A 9,651-nucleotide genomic window follows, 5' to 3' on the forward strand; every position below is an offset into this window, starting at 1 on the left:
CTCAGCCTCCCAAAGTGCTGGGATTACAGGCCTCAGCCACCGCGCCCGGCCAGGATGTGCCCTTTTTTTAGTGGTTGTAAAATAAGAAACTTTCTTCTCACACCTCCCGAGGTCAAGTTTCCAAACTAGACAAAGAGCACTATAAAAATGAGGCTTATTGTACCTTTTCCACGTTAATTATGACACTATGTCTTTTTCAAAAGGTGTACAGATGGCACTGGTCTTCACAGGCATTGGGCCTGTGGTCTTTGCTGTATTCGGGAACACTGTATAGGGGTCCACAGTCACATGGTCAGGTCCACATCTTAAATTCCTCCCCATGGAAAAGATCTTGACAGGGTACATTTGACATTCTGAGATAAAACTGTTATATCGCCCTTTTAACGTATCAACTGGAATCTAACTAAATACCACAATCCACCATATTAACTTGATACCAGCCATCATCCATTCAAAGCACAGATGAACATGTTAGTATTAAATGACCTAAAATATTACAGTATTCATTTTTGTCCTTAAATTCTTATTTCCATTCCATCTCCTCCTACAGAACCGCATCCTACTGTAACATATATTTAAGCTTAAAATGTGTTTTCCTTTCTTTTTCTGTCTATACTCACATGAACACACATTTCACGTGTATGCATATGAAAGCAAAAATACATTTTTAAATTTTCTGTGACAAAGATTCTAGATGATAAAACTGTCATCTTGACTATTGTTAGTTTTAGAGGTGACCCTAAAATATAATTATAAATTTTGATGAACATTAAATATTACCATTAAAACTGAATTGGAAATGCATCTCTTAATGAGATTTTTCCCAATTCATTAATATACTCATGGATAAATATTACTTTTTAGTGAAAGAAAGCTGGGTTCAGTGTCAATGACTTTTTTAATAGCTGTAAGATGCGAAACTTAGATTGCATTAATATCTGGATGGAACATAAGTGTGTTATTCTGGCAATGGCCCTCAAGCCTTGGAACTCCTTCAGAAATCACTGAGCACTTACCATTAACAATTACTCCTAAGAATTAGCTGATAACACTAGTCATTAACTTCACCAGCAGTGAGACATTTATCCCAGACTGTCCATTGTTCTGACGCCCGAGGGCAATACTCCCTGCCAGATTCCAGATGGGGTGGGAGGGTACACCTTTTCCCTCTTTCCCTCTTTCATAAGAGGGGGAAGGGTGAGTTTGAGAACACAGTAGGCAAAGACACAGAAGCATTGCTCAGACACTTTCTCAGATTAGCAGACTGTAGGGAAAGGCACCCGTGAACCCTAAGATAAGAAATCAACTGCCTTAAAACCGTCTCATATCATAGCCCCTATAAGAAACCCGATGTGCCACTGAACGGTGAGCTCCTTAATGTGAAGTCTGCTGTGCTAAGGTGAGGTCACAAAACATCATCCTTTTCACATCCAAATGCCCAGAAAACCATCTCTATCTTTTGCACCCAGTTTAGAAAACAGTCACAAGTGATACTTTCCCGTGTATGTAATATCATTAGATTCCTTTAAACCTGTAAAAACAAAAGACCAGAACCAAGACAGAAGAAAGAAATGTTAGCATGCATTTTAATTTCCTTAACCTCCTTCTCTCCCTTAAACAAGTTTCCAAGGGAACAGAGTGCAGGCAAACCATCCTCTGTAGTATTTCTGAGCAATGAAGAGTGATTCTTACATTCTTCCTAAGCAGCGCAAAAAGACACATGTATTAATATCTGGGATATTTCTTGAGGTAAGAAACTTTTGCAGTAGGAAAGGTTACAGACCTTATGTTGGTCACATTATCCGTCACTGTGAAAGGATGTCCTAGAAAAGGCAGAATCTTTGTTGTAACTTTAGTCAATTGCATCAGCTTTACATTGTCATGCAGTCACTGGTTAATCCCACCAAGTGCTGCAGACACAACCATCCATCCTAATCCAGCTTTCCCGGGTCAGGCAGCACAGCCACACACTGTTTCTGAGCCCTAACAGGGCATTGTGATTTGGGGGTTGGTTCTTCATCTGTCACCTGACAGCTGAGGACACAGTAGATGCAGAAGAGGGCCAACAGGGAGACGAGATCTCAGTGGTATTTCTGCTTTTCAAGGTGTTCTGAGGTAGGAATGGGATTGGCAGACAACAAATCCTCATGAATTAACTAGTTGTAAAGAAAGAGTGCAAAAGTGATGAGTAGAGAAAAACAGGTGATAAAATCAGTGCTCAGGGTGGGGGCCCTCAAGTGCTTTGACACATAAACTCTGCCTTCAGGTCTCTTCACATTGATTTGAATCTGCCGTAGCAATAATTTAACCTGCATTTGCTTTTCAATTCTTGCTATTTTGTCAATAATTAACATATTTCATCAAATATTGGCACGTAGAGATTGACAAATAATTGAGGATGGTTAAACTTAAAATACTGATCCACATGAAATGACATGGAGTATCTAACATAATATTTAGGTATTCATAATTGATAGCCTAGTAAGAGAGTATTTATTAATATGTCATCAATTCCAGAGACAGTCTTAAGTCTTACGTGATTTAAAAAAAAAAATCAAGCTAGAATTCTATCAAGATACAACCAGTTGTTAGAGGTTATCTATGGAATTCTAATAAGTAGGACATTCCCCTCTCTTCTAGGTTTTAAAAATTTTTTTTAAAGATCTAACTTTTATACTTTTTTATCAAAACATAATAAATGGCATATTTGGGGGATGCATGCAATAATTTGATACATTCATGTGACAAAATCAGGATAACTGGGATATCTGTTACCTTATATTCATCTTTTCTTTACGCTAGAAACATTAAAATTTTTCTCTTCTAGGTATTTTGAAATGTACAATCAATTAATGTTAATGGTATTCATCCTGCTGGTCGATTGAACACCAGATTTTCTATCTCCTTCTAACTGTACATTTCTACCCATTAATCAGCCTCTCTCCATCCCCCCAGCTCCCAATTTTGAATAGCAGTGGTATTATCCTATCTCCTAAATGCACTCAGCTTCTCCTTTTTCACAAAAGAAACAAAAATTATAGCACAAACATTAGGTTACATAATTGTTGTTGCAAAAAAATTCTAACAAACCTACGTCAGGAAATGAAGTTGTAGTTCCCATAGCAACAATGACATGGGCCCTTAGACAAATTTTTCATGTGCTTTGTGTGACTCTAAGAAGTAAGTTCCTTCGTTAACAAGTCATTTAAATGTTCAGCCAAAACACCGTGTCACAATGAACTTCTTTGTCCTCTTGTGTTAATGGGCTCAGCACTCCCCACCACCACTGTGATCTGCAGTCATTCACAGGTTTAATGCGGTACTTGGGCAACCCCTCACTTTTGAGAGGGCTGTAACACTAAAAGTTAATTACAGCAGTTAATCACAGTTGTAGTAAGTCTCAAAATGCTTTCATATTTGCATTCAGGTTTGCATTTTTAAGTAATTAAAATAGCAAAAAAATCCCTGAGGTCTTCTCATCAATTATTTTCTATGATGTTCCTAACCCTTCCATGAGTAGCTTTAGGAATCAAACCTCATTTTTAAGAAGTTCAAGAAATAGTAAGAAAAAAAAGTTAATGTCGTTTAAATAATAGGAAAACATAAGCAAAAATTTTCAACACAAAGTTTTAACATCTGATGATGCTTATAAATTTGGCACTATCAGGTATACCATACTGAGCAATATAGTCCTTACTAACAATAAATATGAAGTTTTAATACAAAAAGAGCCTAGAAATTCTTAACAGATACATGACTTACTCTTAAGGGAATAAAGATCACTCAATAATAAAAACCAAAAAAGGGGTTATCTATACATATTTTCATGCCTGGGCTGAAACAAAGCTACAAAATGCTTTGAAAATCATAAGGTACTATACAACCTCATGGAGAGAAACGTAATTCATTTCCAGACGCTAGTTCCCTCACACAAAATCCTAGCACAAGCAAATATATCTTGGTATATTTTTTTGATGTCCTCAATAATTGCTATTCTGGTACAGGGGGATTCCTTTGGATCCTTGGAAAAGGAATAAAAAGGGGGTGTGGAGAAGGGGGAAGGACCAAATCTGGCTATAGGGCACCGGGTTTCAGTGAGGCAGCAGGAACGGGTTTGGAGATCTGCCAGGCACGGCGACTCTGGTTAATGACAATGTGCTGTGAGTTTCCAAATTGTCACAAGAGCCTCCTGCCCTGCAGACTGAGCTAACCAGCCTGTGACTAGGGTGGATATTTTCAAAAGGAGCAACGGTAAGTGTGACTGAGGATATGGGGGAAGGGGACCCACATTCACCACTGACGGAAAGGTAAATTAGTAAAACGCTGTGGAAAACTGAGAAGCCTCCCCGAAAAAACAAAGTAGAGCCGCCACAAGACCAAGCAATCCCACTTCTGGGTGTGAGATCACTACGCTGAGAAGTCTGTACCACCATGGTCACTGCACGGTCACTGCTCACAATGGACAAGATACGGAATCAACCTACGTGTATGTCAATGGGTGAATAAAGAAAACGTGGTTGTGTGCACAGTGGAACGCCAGTTGGCCTTAAAAGAAAAAGAAATCCTGTTATTAATGACAATGTGAATGAACCTGGAAGACATTATGCTGAATGAAAAAAGCCAGGCACAGAAAGACAGATGCCTCATGATCTCACGGATCTGTGGAATCTGAAAAAGTGAACCCCATAGAAACAGACTAGAACAGTGAGGGCCAGGCTGGCAGGTGGGGTTGGAGGGGATGAGGAAAGGGCAGATGTAGGTCAAAGGGTACAAAGTTTAGACTAAGGCTTAGTAATCACTGCATTGCATGGCGAACACAGCTAATAATAATTCAAACATTTCAAAATCTCTAGAATAGAATTTTAATGTTCTCACTAAAAAGAAAAAATGGTAAGTTGGTGAGGTGACAGGTATGTCAGGTAGCTTACTTGACTCTTTCCCCAGTGTATACATAGATCAAAATATCACACTGTACTCCATAAATATACAGTGATTATCAATTTAAAATAAAATAAAAATTTATAATTAAATTTTAGAAATAAAATATAAAAAAGGAATGCAGGCAGGACTGGAAGACTCTGCAATGAACTCTGCAAAAGACACAGAGAAATGTGGCCCTGCTACAAATATTCCGTTAGTGTCTGCTTGAGAGAAAGCAAAGGCTTGGATGGCTAACAATGGTAGAAGAAAGTTCTAGAAACCAGAAAACATCAAGTCACTACCACCTTCTCAGAAAATAATGCTATTAGGCTAGGCATGGTGGCTCATGCCTGTAATTCCCACACTTTGGGAGAATGAGGTGGGAAGATCACTTGGCCGAGGAGGCAGAGGCTGCAGTGAACTATGATGGTACCACTGCACTCCAGCCTGGGAGTTAGAGTGAGACCCTGTCTGAAAAAAAAAAGAAAAAAGGGAAAAAGAAAAGAAGAGAAAATGCCCTGGACTGAACTGTGCCTCTCTCACATTCATGTGTTGAGCCCCCAATGTAGGTGTATTTGGAATAAAGAAGTGATTCAGATAAAATGAGGTTATGAGGATGGGGCCCTGATCCAATAGGATTAGTGCCCTTGTAAAGACACCAGAAACCATGTGAGAACACCATGAGAAAGCAGCTGTCTGCCCACTAGAGAGAGAGGCCTTTGCAGAAACCAGCCCTGCCGATGCATTGACTGGCAGTTCACAGCCTCCGGAGCTGTGAAAAGATGAGTTTCTGCTGTTCAGGCCTCCCAGAATCCGGGGCTTGGTTATAGCAGCTAAGCAGCTCAGCAGATCTGTTAGCAACAGCCCGAGCACTACCTCACCCAGCATAAACAAGCATGTCCATGCCATCCTACTATTACAGAGAACAAACCGGAAGGTCTTTCATGGAGTGTGTGTGCTGATGGCTCAATGCATCTAGGGTACACTCCACGTACTCTAGCTCTAACGCAGCCACCCAGAGGAATTAAGAAGCTCTGCCTACACATAACACACAAAACCCTCCAATGTACGCCGTTCAGTGAAAGAAGTGATTTGCAGAGCACATAATTCCACGCCTGCCATGAGAAGCCATGTTTGGCACTGTGCTGGAGCCAGGGCACACTGACCCCACATCCCTCTCAAACACCTGGAACGTGGTCTGTCCAGTTGAGATGGGCTGCAGGTATGTCAAATACTCTTCAGAGTTTGAAGACTTAGTACCAAAAAAAAGAAAGTAAAATACTTTATTAAGGCAGGGTGCAGTGGCTCCTGCCTGTAATCCCAGCACTCTGGGAGGCTGAAGCAGGCAGATCAACTGAGGCGAGGAGTTTGAGACCAGCCTGGCCAACATAGTGAAACCCCGTATCTACTAAAAATACAAAAATTAGTCAGACGCGGTGGTGTGTGCCTGTAGTCCTGGCTACTCAGGAGGTTGAACCTGGAGAAATCACTTGAACCTGTGAGGCAGAGCTTGCAGTGAGCAGAGATCATGCCACTGCACTCCAGCCTGGGCAACAGAGCGAGACCCTGTCTCAAAAAAAAAATTAATATTAATATAATGATTATGAGATGACATTTTAAACATAATGGTTTAAATAAACTATATTATTAAACATGATTTAAGCTGTTTTTACTTTTTTAATGTGGCTACTAGAAAATTTAAAATTACAGATGAGGCCAGGCACAGTGGCTGATGCCTGTAATCCCTGTACTTTGGAAGGTTGAGGCAGGAGGATCACTTCAGCCCAGGAGGTCAAGACCAGCCTGAGCAACAGAGCAAGACCTTGTCTCTACAAAAAAAACAGAAAATTAGCCAGGCATAGTGGTGCATGCCTTAGTCCCAGCTACTCAAGAGGCTGAGGCAGGAGGATTGCTTGAATCCAGGAGTTGGAGGGTACAGTGAGCTATGATGGTGCCACTGCCCTCCAGTCTGTGTGACAGAGATATGACCTGTCTCTAAAAAAATAAAACGAAATAAAATTGCAGATAAGCCTAGAATTCTGTCCCCACCAGACACAATCAATTTAGAAGGACATGCTCCACACTGCTCATTCCATTGTTCATTCTTTATGTGCCGCTTTGATTTTTATGGTTAGTGTAAATTACTTCCATAATTTTTAAAACAAAGTCATTTTTTTAAAAAAGGAGCTTCTGGGGATAAATATTTTAACCTAACACTGGGGCAGAGCCACAGAGGCCATGTCATTTTCAATGCATCTCTGGGTAGCAAGGTAGGGGTTGCCACTCTTGTGACCGTCACTCTTATCTAAACCACCCAGGTTGGACTAGTACAGACAGCCTTTTAATTTAGAATTGAAAGTTGCCCCGGCAATACACAAATTTTGGGTATGAAACAATTAAGTGGCAAGTACTTAGTGACAGAGTTAGCAGACCTGCCTTAGACCCAGCTAGTGCAGGCCCAGGATTTTGGATAAAGAGGATAAAACCCTTTTAGCAAAATCTAAATGTGTTTCTGAAAGTGATTTTCTCTATTTAATAAGGGAGACCTACCTAATAACTCTATGAAATGTATTTAGATTTAAGCGTTCACAGAGGTCCCTCGATCCTTTTACAAAATGCATACTGTATAGCACGTTTGCATTAAAACTCATACCTCTTAGTTTTGAGCATTTGCAGAAAATTCTTAATGATATTTGCAAGTAGATGTGGGCAGAAAAGTAGCAATACACATGATTTAAGTGTTTAGAGTTTAAGGAAATGTTAGCAATCACTGACATAAATTAGGTAATTTTGCAATCACTACTCGATTCTGACCCTAGCACAGGAGGACCAAGGGACCTGTCACAACTTCACGAAATGGAGAAATGGAGCCGGAAGGCACCAGTCTGGAGAACAGGATACTCACACTTCCAAAATCATCATAAAAACATCTAGCGGTAATATTTTAAAGACCCCCGCTTACACTGAGAAGACTACATCAGCCTGCCCCACAGAAAACCGAAAAAATTTTTCCATCCCTAAGTGTCCTTCTACTCAAAAAAAAAAAGGCATAATTTCTAAACCAAAATTAGGTTTATGAGTTAAATGTCATTCATGTCTTATCATAGACAAGAGAAATACAGACCACTATATAACTGTGTGATGTCTGACCCAGGATTTTACAGCTCAGAGGCTCGCAACGCAAGCATAACTCCCTGAACCTGTTCCACAGTCAGCCCAGTAATCACATCCCACAGCCAGACACAGGAGGTCACCGTGAAGGAGGGATGCCACTGAGTGTTCCTCGGCCAAAAAGGACAGAGGTGCATGCTTAGAAATTGTTCAGAGCCCACAGAAACTGCCAAGGAGACACCAAGTGAATTACAGAAATCAGCTGAGGAGAGGCAGGGGGTTGGCAGCCCTATAAAGCTGAGGAACATACGGCTTTCTGCAGTGAACAACATATATCTTCAGTCTCAAAATTTAATTTCCATAAGAAAAAAAGCCTTTGGTCATCAGTCAGAAAGTCTTAAGTCACAGACAAATTGGCATAGCGTGGGCCTGCGATTAAATAACCCACAAGTGCAGTGCGCTCCACAGGGTAGGAGGCAGAGGACATAGAGGAGGAGTAGGGCCTCCTTCACACCTCCATCTTCCCTCTGAGCCACGCACGCCACGCACGCCACGCACGCCACGCACGCGCTCTCCCTCTCCCCTCAAGAAATGAGTGTTCGGCAGCCCCTCACTAACTCCACAACTCCAGGCAAATTTTAGCAGCACTGTGCTGTGCAAATGAATCTGAATAAATAGGGATAATGTATGTTTCTTCTTTATAAAAACGTACAAAACCTGTGATAAGATCATCTAGAAAAGGTCTTGAAGGTATGGTAGGATAATGATGCCTGCATGTAAGATCCTATTATTATTCATACTTAAAGCTATCTCTCCCTCAATGTTTCATGATTCTGAACAGGAAGAAAACCCTCCCGTGTAGAGCTGCATGAGTGACTCTGGGGTCGGCACGACCCCTGCAGCTGCTGACACCCGTCAGCTCAGCCGTGGTCCATTTTTGCAGCTCCTGACTCCATCTTTCATGTTTTCTGTAACGCGTCCGTGGAGGCTGCTCTGGGGGCCTGTGGACGTGTACAATGTGGCTTCTGTTCCCATTGAGTTGTCATTTTTAATGGGAAGAATCCCAGGGAACGCAAGAGGCTCGTGTCCCTGGGAGGAAGAGGGGTGGAAATGAGTGTCTCTGTTGCCCCTAACCCAAGCCACCATCTACTGTGTACAGACACATAAGCTTCACTTCAGCCGCTCAAATCCCAACACGTCCCCACAGATGTCTGTAACTCATCAAAACTTTGAATCAATAAACTAGCCCAGTTTACTTCTATATTCCTTCCGAAACTTTCTGAAAGATTTCTCATAATTTTTTAAAAAGGAGCAATACTGAAAGGGAAAATTTCATGGGGATTCTCTATTGTTTCATTTTTCTAAACAGTTTGTCCCGTTTTCCTGTATTCGGGGTTAACGGCTGTGCTTCCTGTCAGCTGCTGAGTCGCTTGTTATGGCGCGTCCCACTTCACAACTGACCACACCGACAGTCACCTTTAAACAAGTCCTTGTCAGCATTTTTCTGCTGGATAGCCGAGTAGAAATCAAGAGAACAGTACTTCTTCCCTACTGAGACCCAACCCTGCAGGCACTCCATGTGCCTTCACATCTTAGTCTCTTTTCTTTTTTTTTTTTTTT

Source organism: Mandrillus leucophaeus, unplaced genomic scaffold, assembly GCF_000951045.1.
Source record: "Mandrillus leucophaeus isolate KB7577 unplaced genomic scaffold, Mleu.le_1.0 Scaffold85, whole genome shotgun sequence".
NCBI classification, from domain to species: domain Eukaryota; kingdom Metazoa; phylum Chordata; class Mammalia; order Primates; family Cercopithecidae; genus Mandrillus; species Mandrillus leucophaeus.